Source organism: Osmerus eperlanus, chromosome 12 (genome assembly GCF_963692335.1).
Source record: "Osmerus eperlanus chromosome 12, fOsmEpe2.1, whole genome shotgun sequence".
Taxonomy (NCBI): Eukaryota; Metazoa; Chordata; class Actinopteri; order Osmeriformes; family Osmeridae; genus Osmerus; species Osmerus eperlanus.
Genome location: NC_085029.1, coordinates 797,668 through 816,607, shown reverse-complemented (window position 1 = coordinate 816,607; position 18,940 = coordinate 797,668). Strand labels below are relative to the sequence as shown.

Here is an 18,940-nt window from a genome sequence, read left to right as displayed (position 1 = left end):
CCCTCACCGGGAACAAGTTCGACTTACTACCGGCAATGCGGACCAAACTCTGGCACCGGTCGTACAGGGACCGAACAGCCCCGATCAGGGAGTCCGGTACCCCGTACTCCCGGAGCACCCCCCACATGAGCCCCCGAGGGACACGGTCGAACGCCTTTTACAAATCCACAAAACATGTGTAGACTGGTTGGGCGAACTCCCATGCACCCTCCAGAACCCTGCCGAGGGTATAGAGCTGGTCCACAGTTCCACGGCCAGGACGAAAACCACATTGCTCCTCCTGAATCCGAGGTTTGACAATCCGACGGACCCTCCTCTCCAGCACCCCTGAATAGACTTTCCCAGGGAGGCTGAGGAGTGTGATCCCCCTAAAGTTGGAGCACACCCTCCGGTCCCCCTTTTTAAAGAGGGGAACCACCACCCCGGTCTGCCAGTCCAGAGGCACTGTCCCCGATGTCCACGCGATGTTGCAGAGTCGTGTCAACCAAGACAGACCTACAACATCCAGAGCCTTAAGGAACTCCGGGCGGACCTCATCCACCCCAGGGGCCTTGCCACCGCGGAGCTTTTCAACCACCTCGGCAACCTCAGCCCCAGAGATAGAAGGGGCCCCCCCAATGTCCCCAGACTCTGCCTCCACGTCGGAACGCGTGTTGGTGGGATTAAGGAGGTCTTCAAAGTATTCCTTCCACCGATCCAGGACGTCCCCCATCGAGGTCAGCAGCGCACCATCCCCACCATATACAGCGTTGACAGTGCACTGCTTCCCCCTCCTGAGTCGCCGGATGGTGGTCCAGAACCTTTTCGAAGCCGTTCGGAAGTCATTCTCCATGGCCTTGCCGAACTCTTCCCACGCCCGGGTTTTTGCCTCCACAACCGCTAAAGCCGCATTCCGCTTGGCCTGCCGGTACACATCAGCTGCCTCTGGAGTCCTACCAGCCAACAAAGTCCGATAGGCCTCCTTCTTCAGCTTGACGGCTTCCCTCACCTCCGGCGTCCACCACCGGGTCCGAGGGTTGCCGCCGCGACATGCACCGACCGCCTTGCGTCCGCAGCTCCGGTCAGCCGCCTCAACAATGGAGGCCCGGAACATGGCCCATTCGGACTCAATGTCCCCGGCCTCCCCCGAGACATGATCGAAGCTCTCCCGGAGGTGGGAGTTGAAGCTCCTTCTGACAGGGGATTCTGCCAGCCGTTCCCAGCAGACCCTCACATTACGTTTGGGCCTGCCAGGCCTGACCGGCGTCTTCCCCCACCATCGTAGCCAACTCACCACCAGGTGGTGATCAGTTGACAGCTCCGCCCCTCTCCTCACCCGAGTGTCCAAGACATTCGGCCTCAGATCCGACGAATAATTAATATTTGTGGAGTCGGATTGTGTTGAACGGTATTTTAAACAGATCTGTCGTTCTTAAAAAAAGTCCTCCAAGGACCATAATTGCCTTCAGTGCAAAGTCTAACAAGTATTCAAATTGTGAATCACTCACTGATATCAATCTCGTGATTTTTTCTTTGACCAAGGGTATACAGAAATTCGAGGAAATGTCAGATACACGTCAAACCCTTTGTTTCCAATATGACATAGCGGTCTCTCAAATAATAAGTGGCACAGCGAAGGATAAACATAAACAAGTACGTGCCGAGTAGGTCGCGAAACCGAGAAGGAAGACAAGGTTAAAATAGTCCCCATAGATTTACCACCGGCTCCGTACTCCCCTAGACTGTACCCTCCACTTCCAAAAAAAGCCACCGCCCCTCTGTACTGGCATTAAATGCCTGTGTATAGAGTCCACAGCGGTCAGTTAGATATGGAGGAAGTGGCAGATGCGGGAACCGAAAGTTTGGGGGCACCAAGTGTATGTTCCAACTCACCACTCACTGGCCGTAGGACAGTGTTACCGGACCGTGCTGGCCCCTCGCATCACAGCCCTGCGGAGGATGCCTTCTGTAAACGCGCTCGCAGAAACCACGACATCGACGGCTCATTTTCAAATTTAGCTGAATTAGCTGAGACCAGTGCCCGTAGACGTAGGGAGGAAATACAAATTAGGGAGGACCTGATGGCAATGGAAAAAACTTATTCAGAGGGAAGGGTTCAAGACAAGTTTTTCAAGAGGGCGGGGATGGAAGGAGAGAACCAGGAGAGGGAGGGGGATGTGAACACGAAACCGACTACTTACAGCGCTACAATGACAGGCTCGATTACCTTAGCTGACCTAAAACCCATACCCGCCGAACATACCCCCGGCGACATGACGAGGCATACGAGATCGGGGGTGCAATATTCTGGGAGGCAATTTCCCCTAATGGCAGCACCAGGCGGAGGCATGCGCTACAAACCATGGGCATTTCAGGACACATCAAACATACCTGAGGCAATGCCTCCAACAGAGGAAGGGGGGCGGAAGTGGATGTGCAAACTAGCCCAATTAACTCAGGGGATGACGCTCGCGGTGGGAGATTGGAGACAGCTCATGGGCAGACAGACTACGGGGTGGGATTTGGAACATATTGAACGTGCCGCTGATATAACTAACACCGCAGACCAAACCCCATTCAATCAGGTGTCAGCCTGTGTGGGGGATGCTATGGATCTCAAATGGCCCCAACCGGTCACCGCACTGCACACCATCTCATTCAAATTCGACCCAGATATCAGTCTGTTTAAATTCCTGTCCGACTGCGAGGAAGAGTGGACCCAAGCCACTGGCATACATCCAGATAGGGACCCAACACACACACAGGTCTATCGAGCGGTGGTTCTGACAGGTTGCCCAGACAAGGTTAAAGCGCGTATGATTGACAACCCGGACATGGCAGGAGCCCGTCTTGCCGCGTGGGAAAACAACCTGGTACATCACCTAAAACAATCTAAAGCGATAGCGGACGAAGATAAGGGGGCGGGTAAGGACATAGAGGTCCAGCTCCTCAAACTCCAACTGGAGGAGGCACGTAAAGCGGCGGGCCAGGCGTCGAAAAACAAACGCTCAGACAGTAGACAGATGGTTCAGCAGCATCCGGCGGTAGTGACATGCCTGTAGGGGGTTACATTTTGGCCAAACAACCAAAACGAATTCCCCTATGGTTTAAAGGAAGATGGGAAACTGAACAGTGTATTAGCATGAACCAAATAATGCCAATACAAATAGAATTCCAGGTATTTGACTCTATGGGTTAAATCAGAGCAAGAATGGTCAAAGTATGGTTAAATGAAATACGCATTTAATAACATTGCAAATGAATGAAATCAATTACAAGGCAAACTTGTTACAATATGAAAGCTTTAAATCTTACCTACTCTACCATGATCATTGTAAATCAGAGAGAAAGCAAGAGGTGAGCAAGGAGTAGGACAGTAGGACAAGGGAGAACTGAGGAGAAAGTCTCAGGAGATGAAGAATCCACAGAACAATGCATTACAATTCCCTTTATACACAAGGACAACCAATCAGACCACATCTTGAATGGGGTGTGAGGGCCATCAAGTTAAGACCGTCCAGAAACTCCAGACTTTAGCATATGAGAGGTGGGGGCAGGTTTGACACCCAGCCTTACATGCCCTCCCATGCTCCCGGCAAATAATTTATATCCTTCGGGGCATCCACAGACAATTGCAGCAGCGGTTGGTGCTTTGTCTCAGTCCCACCCAAGTTACACCTCTACAGCAGGGGCCCCTGCTGTAGAGGGGGTAGAGGCAGAGGCGGTAGAGGGGGTCCACCACAGGGTCAGTACCCGGTCAGGTTTCCAGATGACCACGGGATCCCGGGTGAGGACTATCCTGATGCATGAGGGGGCCCGAAGAGCCATAACGAGCAGGGGTTGGCAGATCCCCTGCTCTCCGTAACTGTGGGTGGAGACTCTCTGTCATTTTTAGTGGACACTGGCGCACAATATTCCACATTGTCCAAGCCAGTGCCCAGGAACTTGGTCTCAACCGTGACAGTGGAACTTATGGGTTTTTCTGGGACTCCTCAACACCTGCCTCTCACTAAGCCACTACCTGTCAAGGTGGCTAATCAATCATTGTTGCACTCTTTTGTCCAGTCACCGGCATGTCCAGTCAATCTCCTGGGTCGAGATATTCTGACTTTGGTGGGGGCTTCGATACTCTGTTCCCTGGAGGGGGTCAGAGTGACATTTCCGAATGGACACACAATCAATTGCTCCGTTGATGGGTTGATGTTGGCCTCTCAGATGTTACTTACCTCCCGCTGCGAGGAAATGCCCGCTGACATCTATTGGGGTACTCTGTCCGCGGGGACGGTTGACCGTGGTGGCCTACTATCCACTTACTGGGAGTGGTGCCCTTGGATTGATTTGATTGAAGCTTATCATACACTAAATCAGTGTTTCCCAACCAGTGTGCCGCGGCACACTAGTGTGCCGTGAGAGATCGTCAGGTGTGCCAGGGAAATTATCTAATATCACCTAATTAACCTGTAATAAAGTGTGGCAGATTAAAAAAAAACGCATTTATTAAAAAACAGAAAACAAATATTTCCCCAAAAAACAGTTCTTCATGCTTTGGCTTTTGCCTACTATACACTTTGTGAGTGCTTTGGTTCGCGTGAGTTCTAAATATTACCGACGCTTCCACCAGAGTGAGTTATTTTTCCAAAACGGAAGCTATCTAGCTTTAGTTAGCTTCCGTTACCTAGCAACCTAGCATAATACTCGTACCAATGCTACTACCTGCTAATTAGCCTCCTGATTGTAAATTTGGAAGCCATACTATAGCGTTTGTTATATAGTTTTTGTCTATCGGAAAATAGTCGAGGAGCAAGAGGAACTCATTGAACTGAAACAAGATTGTGGTTTAAAGCTAAACTTTGCTTATCTACCTTTGGACAGTGTTTGGTTATCTGTTGCCAAGGAGTTCCCCATTCTAGCCAACAAAGCTATTTTGACATTGCTCCCGTTTTCAACCACATATCCGTGTGAGCTGAGCTTCTCAAGCTTGACTGCGATAAAAACTAAAAACAGAGAGAGACTGAAAGATGTTGAGGAAGAGCTTTGTGTGTGTCTTTCTACCATTACTGCCAGGATATCCATTTTGTGTTCATCGAAACAGCCCCAGGTTTCCCACTAAGTATAAATACATTAAAAAACTATATTATTAACTATATGTATTATAATAAAGGTCATCTAATCTAATATGTACTGTGTTAGTGTCATTTTGTGTCATTTTGGTTGGTGGTGTGCCCCAGACTAAATGTAAAAAATGTGCTGCGGCTCAAAAAAGGTTGGGAAACACTGCACTAAATGACCCCTGGCATGTCACTCTGTTCTATGATAGGGTCGGGGATGAGACATACAAACAAGCATTTTTCGAATCTTTATTAGACACCACCGCAGCAGTCACATTCCAACATATCTATGTAGGCAACAAGGGAGTGGCAGCGGACGTCACTCCACCACCGGAAACGGCCGCGTGGTACAAAATGTCTGACGAATCGGTTCCACATCTCTCATTGGCATTGCAAGCTAACCATCAGGCTAAAGAATTAGGACCAATGGTTAAACACGGCGTGTCACTTCCGGATTGGCAGGACACCCAAATTCCGGCAGTACAATGGTCTAAAACCGGTAGTATGTATTGAATCTCCGTTGCAGCCTCAGATGATATTATCATACAACACCGCCAGCTGTCTCGCTCACACGGTAGGGAAAAAACATCACGAGGACACCGCCGCCATGTTAGCTACCTTGCCAACGGCCCTGTGGTCCACAGGGGCAACAGACGTTGGTCACTGTCACTCAGTAACACCTATTACATTCACGTTTGACTGCCCCTTTCCATACTATATTGACCATCACCAATACCGACACAAACCAGAGGCCGAGGCAGGCGTGGCTGACACAATAGCCGGTCTGTTAAAAGTAGGGGTTTTGGTTCCATCTACCTCTCGGTGGAATACACCCATTCTCCCCGTCCCCAAACCAGGCACCGACAAATACAGGATGGCTCATGACCTATAACGCACCAATAGAATTGTTACCACCTCAACAGTCTCTGTTCCAAACCCCTACACCTGTATGGCTGCGGTTGGCCCTCAACATCAGTGGTTTTCATGTATTGATTTGGCCAATGCGTTCTTCTGTCTCCCCCTGGCGGAGCATCTTCGCCACATTTTCGCATTTACATTTCAAGGCCGTAAATACGAGTACACTGTTCTCCCCCAGGGTTTCGTTTTATCGCCGGGCGTGTTCAATCAGGAGCTACGCAAACTTTTGCAGGATGTGCCACTACCGGACGGGGTGGTTTTACTTCAGTATGTGGAAGATTTATTATTGGCGGCCACCACGCCCCTCAGCTGCCTGAACACCACTCAGACTGTTCTGCATCATTTGTTCAATTGCGGGTTCAAAGTCTCGAAGTCCAAACTCCAGTGCTGCTGTCGCTCCGTCACTTTCTTGGGACGTGTTATATCGGGGGAAGGATCAGGAGTGTCCGCTGCGCATCGTTCTGCGTTTCTTCAGCATGACAAGCCTCGCACAGTCAAGGAAATGCGGTCGTTTTTGGGGTTGACAGGTTTTAGTCGACAGTATGTCCCCGGGTACGTGGACAGCACAGCTCCCTTACGCACCATCATTAACGCACAAGGCATGCGCAACCTAAACAACGTCCTGGCATGGGACATTCCGGCCGAGGAAGCTTTTATCAAATTGAAATAGGATCTCGTCCGCGCGGCTGAACTGGCGCTCCCGAACTACACATTGCCTTTTTATTTGGATGTTTCTGAAACCACCCTATCGGCGAATGGGGTGTTGTTTCAGAAAAAAGAGGGTGGCAGGAGAGTACTGCTATACCTCAGCGTAATGTTCGACAACACAGAGAAACGACAGCCATTATGCACAAAACATGCGGCAGGAGTAGCAAAACTACTTCAAAAATTGTCTCACATAGTTATGGGCCACCCAATCACGGTATGTTCATGTTCACATTAACAACAAACAGGCGCATCAGGATCGACAATGTATTAGGGGCACCAAATGTAACATACACACATGAAGGGATCAATATGGCAGAGGGAATGACAGGGGGAGAAGGTGACAGTCATGTATGTGAACACAGGGTGCAAAAAGAGATCAAGGTCTGACCGGTTCTAGGTGCAACACCATTGGCAGAAGCAGAAGAGGTACTGTTCACGGGTGTTGTTACAGACAAGGGTTAAAAGCTGCATGGGCAGTAGTCAGACAGACAAGTGAAGGGTTTGAAGAAGTCGAATCAGGACGAGTGGTAGGAAAGGAGTCAGCACAGCTGGCTGAACTGACAGCCATGATTAAGGCTCTCGAAGGAGCCGAGGGCAAAACTGTAAATATCTTCTCTGACTCAGCATATGTAGTGGGCGCACTCCATGTGGAACTGAGTCAGTGGCTGCGGGCAGGGTTCTTGACAACCACGGGTACACCCATTAAACATGAAAAACAAATGAGACAATTGGCCAAAGCCGTCCTAAAACCAGCTAAGGTCGCAGTAATGAAATGTAAAGGACACGACGAGAGGCCACCTCCCCACAGGAAAAAGAGGTGTGGAGACAAAGAGGAGCACAAAAAGCCCCCTGTCCAGTGACAGGGGCGGTGGAAGGTCAGACCCTTCTATGCAGGGGCCCGGACGGGCTCCCAGCTCTGCCGGCAGGTATGCGACAGGGCATATTTAAACAGACTCATGGGTTAGAACACGCAGGATATAAAGAGATGATGGTGCGTCTTACACATTGGTGGGACCCTCATCTACCAGCCATGGTGGCTAACTATGTGGCTGAATGTCGGGTGTGTCAGGAGTATAATGTAAGACCAACTCTGAAACCACAGGTCAGGAAATACCAAAAAACTACCAAAAACCCCAGGTCAGGAAATAGTCATTGATTACACCGACATGATAAACACTGTACGTGGTCATCGCTACCTTCTCGTAGCGGTGGATGGGTACACAGGATGGCCTGAGGCTGTCCCCACAAAACATGAGGACGCAAAATCTGTATGTAAATTTTTGACTAACACTTATATTCCGTTCAATGGGTTCCCTAAACACATCAGATCAGACAATGGGTCACACTTCAAAATCAAACATCTCCAATTGGTAGAACTAAGTCTGCACGCGTTTGGGACAGTGTATCACCCCCAGTCACAGGGAAAGGTTGAACGCATGAATCGAAATCTGAAATGCAAGTTGGCCAAAATCTGTGCAACAACTAACATGAATTGGGTAGATGCTCTCCCTATTGCCCTAACAGACATCAGTTCAGTGAACACCTCTACAGGATTCACCCCATATGAACTTCTGACGGGGCGACAGTTTCCGGGACCGGGAGCTGGGCTGGACCTACTGGAGGCGAAGGGTGAGTTGGCGCATCTACCATACTATGATCAGCTGTCTGCTCTGGTATCATCCTTCTCGAAACAGGTACAGGAAAAACGGGGGACAGCACAGGATCCAGTCAAGGCCTTCACTGCTGACTGGGTGTGGGTGAAAGCCATTAAGAGAAAGTGGACAGAACCTCGGTGGACAGGACCATTCAAGGTCATCGAGAGAACCTCGCACGCCCTAAGGGTTCTGGGGAAAGGGAGTACGTGGTACCACTGGAGCATGTGTTCTGCTGCTCCAGAACCCAGTCGTACGTTGCAGGAGTTGGTGGAGAAGGGCCAAGAGGGCCAGTGAACCGTTTGCTATTGCTACGAATGTGAGAGTCCGGAAAAGAGGGTTACGACTAGGTCGAGTGATACTGCTTGACCACACTAAAATTGTACTGGACTAAGACAGTTTTCGCTATTTTACTTAAGAGTGTGTTTTATCAATATCAACATGAAGTGTGTTACAGGGTTAGCCTGGCTGGGATTGCTTAGCTTAGTCATAGGCTTGCAAGTGTATTATTTTTTGTATTTACCACAACAGTTGGAGAGACAGGCAAGACAGAACAATCCACCGGAGGTATGCATAACCGCCTATCAGGGCATCGAATTGAACTACACCAGGGGGAGTGCCACCACGTTCACCTTTGACCTCTGTCGAGTCATCAAGTGCAACGGTCAGAACAGTTTATGGAGGGGATATGACCTTTACCTATGCTCACAACCATATGTCCATACCCGTTGCGCCCAGGGGCGACTCATCTATGAGCAGTGGTGCCCGGCGTGGGCTTTTGTGGTCAAATATACGGGTCCCCACTGGACCCCGGATGCGGACAAATATTGGGAAAACGTCACATTCAGTCGCTTGGCGGGAGGGGGCACGACAGAGTCCAACCCAGTGCAGTTAACTCTTAAACATCTCCCTAAAGGCCCATACGGCTTAGGGGGCACGAGTAAGGGGAAGGACACTGTGTACTTAATCTTAGGGGTAGAACAACCTGGGGGGGACACCATGGGCATGATTAAAATTAATATACTCTATCCCGTTACGCGACCGAACAACTCCACTACTAAACCAATTTTAATACATCAAATGACGGGTATCCACTCCGTCGACTACTCCCAACTTAGTACCTCGGACGTTATCATGTTGGCTACCAGAGGAGTGGGGCAGAACCTGTGGCTGGGGTGGTTGACAGCAACGGCGAAAGAAAACCACATGGCTGACTGTGTGGCTTGTTCAGTGGGGCGCCTCACCTTATACAGTGAACCGGTACCCCTCTTACCACAAACAGACAAACCAGGGGTTAGATCAGGGCTCTTCAATTAGTTTGGAGCTGGGGCCGGTTCTTGAAACTGAAGCAAAGTCAGGGGCCGGAGGATATGAGTAATCACGATAACAAATAAAGAAATTACAACAACATACTGAAGGAGTCAATATATTCTATTTTGTAAGTGCATATAACAACATATGCCCAAGAGGCCGTATAGGCCCAAGGATTCAAATCAAACCAGGTGAGCAATAACCAAGCCATATTAACAGACAATTGGAGAAAATGCAATTAACTAACAAAAATGGAAGACTAAGGGCGGTGGGGGCCCCTGGGCTTGGGTCATTTTCGGGCCCTACCAACTATACATGACTTTAAATAGAACAAAATGATACATTACATTTAGCAGACGCTCTTATCCAGAGCGACTTACAGTAAGTACAGGGACATTCCCCCGAGGCAAAGTAGGGTGAAGTGCCTTGCCCAAGGACACACCGTCATTTGACACGGCCGGAATCGAACTGGCAACCTTTAGATTACTAGCCTGATTCCTTAACCGCTCAGCCACCTGACTCCCTGACACCTGATACATACACAAGCTATATGTATTTAGAGCTGCACGATTCTGGATAAATTGAGAATAAAATAGAGATCACGATTCTGAACAAACAACTAAACAAAACAACATAATTTGTTAATTGCTGAAATCTATTTAAAATGTTTAATTAATCTGAATTACAAAAAAAAAACTTGGTTTGAATGCATGATTCAACTACTTAAATACTTCACTTGTTTCATGGATGAATCAGCATTTTTGAACGAATCTCCTGAATTAACGATTCAATGACTATATGTTCCCCAATGACAAAACATTTTTATACCAAGTTATTATACCATGGTCTGGGTAAATACTCGATTCTGATTGGCTGCAGCCAATCAGCCAAGTAGTTCCAGCAAAACTGTTCACCGTTCTAAATTATTGAGCTGGCTACATTGTATGAGCAAAGAACATCTTTCCTTGGTATGAGCCTGTACAAAGTGTCTGAAATAAGTAACAATAACATCAGGGACGCAGTCACGCAGTCAAAACCTCCGTTTACAATTTTGAGAAACTTTACCAAGCTAACATGTAATTATAACAATGAGTGACTTCAATATTTCTTTTAACCTATTTGGAAAATGTTACTTTTCTGAATTTACTGTGTCAGTCAGTGTCACGTAACCGCTCATCTCACATCCCATTCGATTCACCTCGCTAGTCAACCTAGCTCTACTTCAGACTGCGGCCAACACATAAAAATCTTGATTTGATTTGGGGACAATGACATGGCTAGATTGCTGGCTAGTCTTGTTGTTAAACATACTGTCAAATTATAATGACTGTTTGCAGAATATGTCAACTTTGATGCGATCATCTCACATCCATTTGCTATTCAACCCGCTACACATGCTGCGGCCGTACTGTAGCCTAGTAGGCTACTAGCTAGTATATGGCCGATACCTTGTTCGTGAAAACCTTGATATTGATTTGGGGACAATGACATGGCTTGTTAGCTAGCTAGTCTTCTTGTCAAACATATTGTCAAATTATATTTACGGTTTGTCAACCGTACACAATGTTCTTGTCTATGAATCTTGCTAGCATAACTTAGCTTTCTGGCTAATAGCTCAGTCCTCCGCTGCACGTAAACGGGCGGGGCCCCATAGGCAGCGTAGGAACACCAATTTTGATCTAGCCCAGGATGGCCTTACCTACATAGACTCTATTGGAATTCCCCGGGGGGTTCCCAACGAATTTAAATTAGCTGACCAAATCGCCGCAGGTTTCGAAAACGTACCTGTGCTGAGTGCTCTGTTCCCCATCACCCCCAACAAAAATGTAGACCGTATTAATTATGTCAACTACAACGTCTTGTGACTGGCAAATCTGACTAGGGATGCAGTAGAAGGACTGGCAGAGCAACTCTCTGCAAAACCGTTTGGCACAAGACATGCTATTAGCTGAGAAAGGGGGGGTCTGCGCGATGTTTGGGGAAGCCTGTTGTACATTTATCCCCAATAATACTGCCCCGGATGGATCGGTGACTAGGGTACATTATCCAAAGAAATGCACGACAATTCGGGAATTGAGAATCCCCTCAACGATTGGCTAAATAACACTTTTGGCCGCTGGAAGACTCTGATTGTCTCTGTCTTTCTCTCCATATTTGGTATGTTGTGCATGTTTGCTCTGTGTGGGTGTTGCTGTATCCCATGTATCAGGTCCCTGTGCAACCGGATCATTGTTTCGGCTGTGGAGAACCCGACGAAGGGGTTCCAAATGCCGTTGCTGGGGCTGGCTGACCAAGACGAGGAGGCGGTGGTTGGTCCGGGCTATGTTAATTGATCTCTGGTGTTTTCAGAGATCAAAAGAGGGATTAAAGAATGTATAATACATTACAGTACAATTCTAGAACTGTAATCACCAGCTGCATCACGGGCACGGCACTATCTATAATCCCAGTTATTAATTTTTGTGGCATCTTAATCTCCGAATGCATCACAGGCACTGTGCACGAGTGAATATAACAACAGGAACAATGTTCGTACGACTTTATGAAGGATGCATGTCTTAAAGTTATGTATTGTGCTTATTAAAGTTATGTTTTATGAAACTTAGAAGTGTGCTCAGGCTTAAACATGGTGTCTCACACAGTGTGGGAAGCAGGCTGTTCTGTGTGTCTTAATCTCTCCATTTCAGAAACAACTCTGAAACCGGGTGGAGATGGCACCCGAGCAGGTGGGATGCGTAGGCAAGAACAACTCCCTGATGCACGAGAGAACAAGCTCAACCCTCTTTTCATCTTTGTGTTTTAATTGCACTGTATAAATATATGCTGGGGAGGGAAAGATAGCCAGTTGGACTTCGTGAACCAGCCCAAACTCTGTTGTGGGTAGGGAAACGTAGACAACCCCAGAGCTCTGTACTTGTGATTTCCAACTGCTGCATTAAAGCTGATATTATTGGACCTCTGCGACTCCAGACCACTCGTTCTAGAAAACAGACTTGTGTCATTGAATACCATCATTACATATTGGAATAGACACAAATAATTTAAATCCTTCAGTATTGATAGTCAGGTGGCTTAGCAAAATAATGGGGACACGACGGACAAAAGCACCACATTTTTTTCCACATGCTCTCCATCACCATACATTTCAATTTAGAGGGGGTTCCACTTAATCAAGATGGTGGATGGTGGCCATCTTGGATTTCCAAGCTGTTTGCATGTAAAACCTATAAATGTCAAGTCACTTAGAAGGTCAATCTTGGTGTCAAAATTTACATTTTCTGGGTCAATGAATGCCGTAAAGATGTTAGGAATATCAGTAAGTGATGTTTTGACAACAGTAGATACATTTTTTGCATGATATTTACACAATTAGGCAAATTAGTAGACAATTATCTTAGTTACAATGGCCATATTGTCATTTCCTATTAATTTCCCAATTATTTTTGTCAGAAATACAGTGAGTGAACACCTCTCTAACTATAGCTCACACTTTGTTTGCTCCACCTGTCTTCACTTGCAACTTCTGCAGAGTTGACGTTAACGTTAGATTAGAGAATTTTAAAACCACAAAGCGCGCGCCTGACATGGTCCTGCCTGCCGTCGCCACCAGATATGCTACGCCAGAACAGCCTGTCTGACAAGACAGGGCCATACTTGAAGATATGATCAGGTGAGAAATTGGACTGTGTGCAGAACTTGATAGTATTAATAATAATTATTATTATTGGTTAATTAAATAATTTGTCATGTCAGAAGCCAATAATAACCAGTCAAAGTACATACGCAAACTATAGGCTAATTGGGTGTGCTTTGCCTTCGGCAAGGGCACAACCTTTGTTCTCTCACATATATATTATTATTATTCTTTTTGCCCCCCTAAAACTCAGTCAATATTTGGCCTACATAGACAACCTAGGTGTCAAACGTTTCGTCCTGGTACCGATTGAGTTGCTTGTATTGGGATTTACGTTCCGTTGCACGGTTTAAGTAGAAATTACGTTTTTGTGTCGAAAAGTGAAGCTAACGGTGGCTAACTTGCTAACCACAGTCAATGACGCTACTTACGTCACTAACGTCACGAAAACTCGCGTGACTACCTCTAGCAGAATATTAGTTTAGCAGCTCGTTAACTTCTGGGAGATAGCTAGGCTAACTATAGCTTTACTGCAAGGCAGCTGCAGAAACGCCACAAGCAAAGAGGCCAGGTGATAACTATTTACTAATTTTACTTTGTGATATGACACACAATTGTCATGTGTAATGTACAATATAAACTGATATTATTAAGGAAGTACATCTACTTTCGGAAACAGTAGTCTACTATTTCACTGAAGTATTAGCATCATGACATTAGCCTGTGTTGCCCGGGCAACACATACTACAGTGGTCTATGATGTAGCGTTATCTGTTTTCAATCGTTAAAATAAACATTCCTCACTTATACATTTTCGTTGTAGGATTCTGGATTCTGGATCCAGGATTATTCTGACATTAGTAAACGATTTGTTGGTGAAATTACCATTACCTGTGGTTTCAAACCAGTGTTGCTCACTGCAACGCTGTAGCCTACGCGAGACACTACAAAAACATCTACACAGCTGTAGGAAGTCAAACGGCGACAGAACATGTTCGGCACTCCCCTTACTTAAATCAAAAGTCTATCTAACTACTAACCTGAACTTCATTGCCACAGCCTAAACGTTCTCAATCTGTTCATGAAAATAATTAATTTCAGTTTAAACCGTACAACGGAACGTTAAATCCAATTCAACCAACGCAATCGCTACCAAGACGAACACAGCAGTAGTCTAGTACTGTGCCGTAGTAGTACAATTTACCGGGGCAGCTTCTCCACACAGGGCTATATCGCATTTTGCGTTGTTACTGACAATGATCGCTACCAGTGAGCTTTTTATGAATGAGCGATTTTCCACTAAATAAATGTCAAGCTTATTTACGTTTTGGGGGGCATATTTTCCGTTAGCAGATGGTACTGTTTGAATCGCGATTCCATCTTCTACTGCCGGGCAACGTCGTAGAATAATCTTCAAAGGGGGTTCTTTATTAATGAATGAATGCAATGAGTAGGCTAAATGCCTGAAAATATCATGAGAAGGGAAAAACTTAAAATGACGTTTAAGTCATAGAGATTAGGTCAATTTTTACACCGGTCTGCCCAATTTATTCGTTTTGTTTCAACGATGAGGCTGCCTCTTGCAGGGGAAATGAGAAGACATCTATTTCATTCTACACTTCACTCGTATTTTCAGTTGTAAATGAGCAGCAAAAAAAAAATGCTTTTAAATCTATGTCATCTTTATAAATAATAAGTATGCATTTTTATATAAAATATACAGAAATATCAGTTGTAAAAATGTCATTCAAAAATGGACCCCTGTGCAACCGACGCAAGCAAGCACACCCTACAATTTCCCCAGAAATTGTACCCTCTCTAGTATTATATAATTTTTGTATGTTGCAGCGGCTGCCTTCGACTGAAGTCTGGTGCACATGATGGATTGGACATTGTGTATTGTATGCCAAAAGTCTGCTCATGAACCACTCCAATGCCCTTTAAATGCAGATTGATTTGAAAAGAATTCTGAGCCATACAAATCCTTCCTGGACAATGTGAATGAAATCATCCATACCCTCCTTCTCTATCCGACTGAGGGAAACTACGGCTGGGAAAGAAGTCAGATCTGCTATCCCCACATCATGAAACACTTGGGGACCTCTGAAAGAGTTGAAGTTGTCGGGATACTTACCTCTCCAGCAGTATAAAAGAGTCAACCAGGGAGAAGCGAGGCAAAGGGATACGACGGAAGGTGTCTAGTCAGAACAAGCTGCTGGGGAATTGGCCAGATTTCCTGCGTGACCCTAAGAACAAGGAGGAACTCTTCACCTTTCTCTCAGGGAAGATTGAGTCCACTGTGTGCTAGTGACAGACACCAGCCACTCCATGCTGCCATGCAACCATGAAGAGGCCGACACCAGGATACTGATCCACCTGCTTGATGCCCTGGAGCATGGCTCTTCTACCTGCTTGGTGCGCACCGTGGATACAGATGTTGTCGTTATCCTCATTGGGTAGTTCCATGCCCTGCTCACCCAGTATCCAGCTGCAAACATCTGGATGCTTTTGGCACTGGCAAGAACTACCTATCTGCATATAAACACCATCAGCCACGCTCTGGGCAAAGACAAGTCAACCGCTCTTCCAGTCTTCCACTGCTACACAGGCTGTGACACAACCTCAGCATTCTGCGGGAAGGGGAAGAAGTCAGCATGGATTGCTTGGAACTCCTACCCAGAGGTCACCCAGGCCTTCAACTACATAGCAGCAAATCCGCACACTCCTGTGACCATAGATGCCCAACACTTTCAATGTCTGGAGCGCTACACTGTTGTCCTTTATGACAAGACAATGGAACTGACTTGGAATCGGTCAATGATGCAAGAAGAGAGTTGTTCTGCCAGAAGACCAAAGCAATGGAACATATTCCACCAACCCAAGGAGCACTGATACAACACGTGAAACGAGTCACTTACCAGTCTGGGATCTGGTCAACATCTGAAAAAACCCAGCAGCCAATACCCAGCCCTGAAGGATGGGGATGGACACTGGATGGAGACAGCCAGGCCTGGCTTCCTGTGTGGAGCACTTTTGTGAACTGATCAAATGCAGTTGTACAAAGGATTGTACGGCAAGGTGCTCATGCAAAAAAGCACAGTGGAATTGCACAAGTCTTTGCAGTTGCAAATGTGACATCAACTGAATACTCTAGCAAACTTGTAAGAAAGGAGGGTTGTGTAACGAGTGTCTAACTTTAACACCGCTACAGAGAATAATAATTTGATCAATGGGAGATGTATCAGAATATGTGGTTCTTTGGAAAGAGGGTACTGTTTGCACTACAGAATGAAACACACAGAACACATTGGCTATATTTCAGAGGTAATAGAATTGTTGTTGTTATTATTTTTGATATTTTGTTTCTCTATTACCTCTGTTTTATTTTGTAAATGTATATGTAAAAAACACACATAAACAAACAACAATGGCAATTGACTTAATGACAAGAACACAAAAAATAAGAAAATAGTAATTCCCCAAATCAAAGAAAGTGTCAAGTAATTGTTCTTGATTCCCTTACGTTTTATCTATTTATTCTTATTAGTTTGGTTTTTTTTCTGCTTTTAAAATACCTATGGGGTTATCACTATATTATACTAATTTGATTTTGGGACTCTTATTCTGGAAAACGGGCTTTACTTTTTGGATACTGTTTTACTCTAATTTAAATGAGGGGATTATTGATTTGATTTAAAGTACAAGTATAAAAAACAACAAATATATCAATACACAAATCAAGTAATGGAACAACCAAATGTAGAAATCTAATCAATCTAACCTCATCAATGAATGCTACAGCATGTACAAAACAGTGAGGCAGCGTGAACTCACGCGCACCTACAAGCGATTTAAAGTACAACAGTCTTTCAAAACAAAAGTGATCAGTCCAGGTCCAAGTGTCTGGCAAATCGCTCCAGGGTAGAAAATAATATATAAATCAATCAAATAAAATCAGGTCCTTGTCCTACCAGTCGTAGCAAGTTGTTCTCTTTCTGTTCAGTCTCTCACAGCGATCACTAGGACCTCGATTTGCTAGCACTGTTGATGATGGAGTTGCACTCCACTCCAGTACTGTACTCCGGGAAAGAGTACGCCGCAGACGATGATTCACTCAGAACGATGGTTCACTCAGATCGATGGTTTAGTTAGATGTTCCCAAAAACAATTGAAAAAAAAGAAGAGAATACGGCCACGGTAACTCTACAGTTCTCCACCCAACCGTAGTGTAGCAGACGGGACCTCTCTTCTCTTCGGTTACAGTTAGCCTAGCCAACCGCAACTAAACCAATGTACAGAAGCGAAAAAAACGAAACAAAATAACAGATCTTCTTTTTCTCAATCACACTTCAACTACTCTCTATATCTTCACACATACAGGAACTAACTACGTAAATCAATATTTTAGTTTTTTTTCTTTATTTCCTTTCAATAACTGCAATCTCTAGTCTAGCTGTATATCTCTCCTCTCTTCTAGTTCAGTAGTCTTCCCCTTTTTCGCGCGAGAGCCCCAACTTTCCCGCCTTTAAGCCCAAAAAATAAATTCACCCACAGCAATACTTCATCACAACATAAAATAATCTCTGTACACAGAGCCACAGTATGAAACTGGGACCCAACCACACCAGCATCACTTTTCTTAATCAACAAATAAATAATAGCTCTTGTATATTACTTTCGTGAATATAATAGTTATTTATTTGTTACTCTTTATAAATAATTTTATTTTACATTTCATTAATTTGTGCCCTGTAACCCTGGGTTACAGTTGCTTTTGGGAGGGGGGAAGGTAAATGAAAATCCAGGGGGGGGGCTGACGTACTGGTTCCGCTTCTCTCTCTCCCCGGCATGCTCTTGGACAAAGTGTCCAAGAGTGTGACAAATGGAACTAGAGAGGGTACAATTTCTGGGGAAATTGTAGGGTGTGCTTGCTTGCGTCGGTTGCACAGGGGTCTGTATATTTTATATAAAAATGCATAGGGCCTACTTATTATTTATAAAGATTACATAGATTTAAAAGCATATTTTTTTGCTGCTCATTTACAACTCAAAATACGAGTGAAGTGTAGAATGAAATATGATGTCTTCTCATTTCCCCTGCAAGAGGCAGCCTCATAGCTGAATCAAAACGCAGACCGGTGTAAAAATGGACCTAATCTCTATGACTTAAACGTCCTTTTAAGTTTTCCCTTCTCGTGATATTTTCAGGCTTTTAGCCTACTCATATTGCATTCATTCATGAATAAAGAACCCCCTTTGAAGATTAATCTACGACGTTACCGGCAGAAGATAGAATCGCGATTCAAACAGTACCATCTGCTAACTGAAAATATGCCCCCAAAAACGTAAATAAGCTTGACATTTATTTAGTGGAAAATCGCCCATTCATAAAAAGCTCACTGGTAGCGATCATTGTCAGTAACGACGCAAAATGCGATATAGCCCTGTGTGGAGAAGCTGCCCCGGTAAATTCTACTACTACAGTACAGTACTAGACTACTGCTGTGTTCGTCTTGGTAGCGGTTGCGTTGGTTGAATTCGATTTAACGTTCCGTTGTACGGTTTAGGCTGAAATTAATTATTTTCATGAACAGATTGACAAAGTTTAGGCTGTGGCAATGAAGTTCAGG

At 45.4% G+C, this 18,940-nt stretch overlaps 1 pseudogene; it reads left to right on the top strand.

Annotated features, from left to right (window-relative positions):
* The first annotated feature begins 5,694 nt into the window (after positions 1-5,694).
* On the top strand, positions 5,695-16,202 carry LOC134031615 (uncharacterized; annotated as a pseudogene).
* Positions 16,203-18,940: the final 2,738 nt, after the last annotated feature.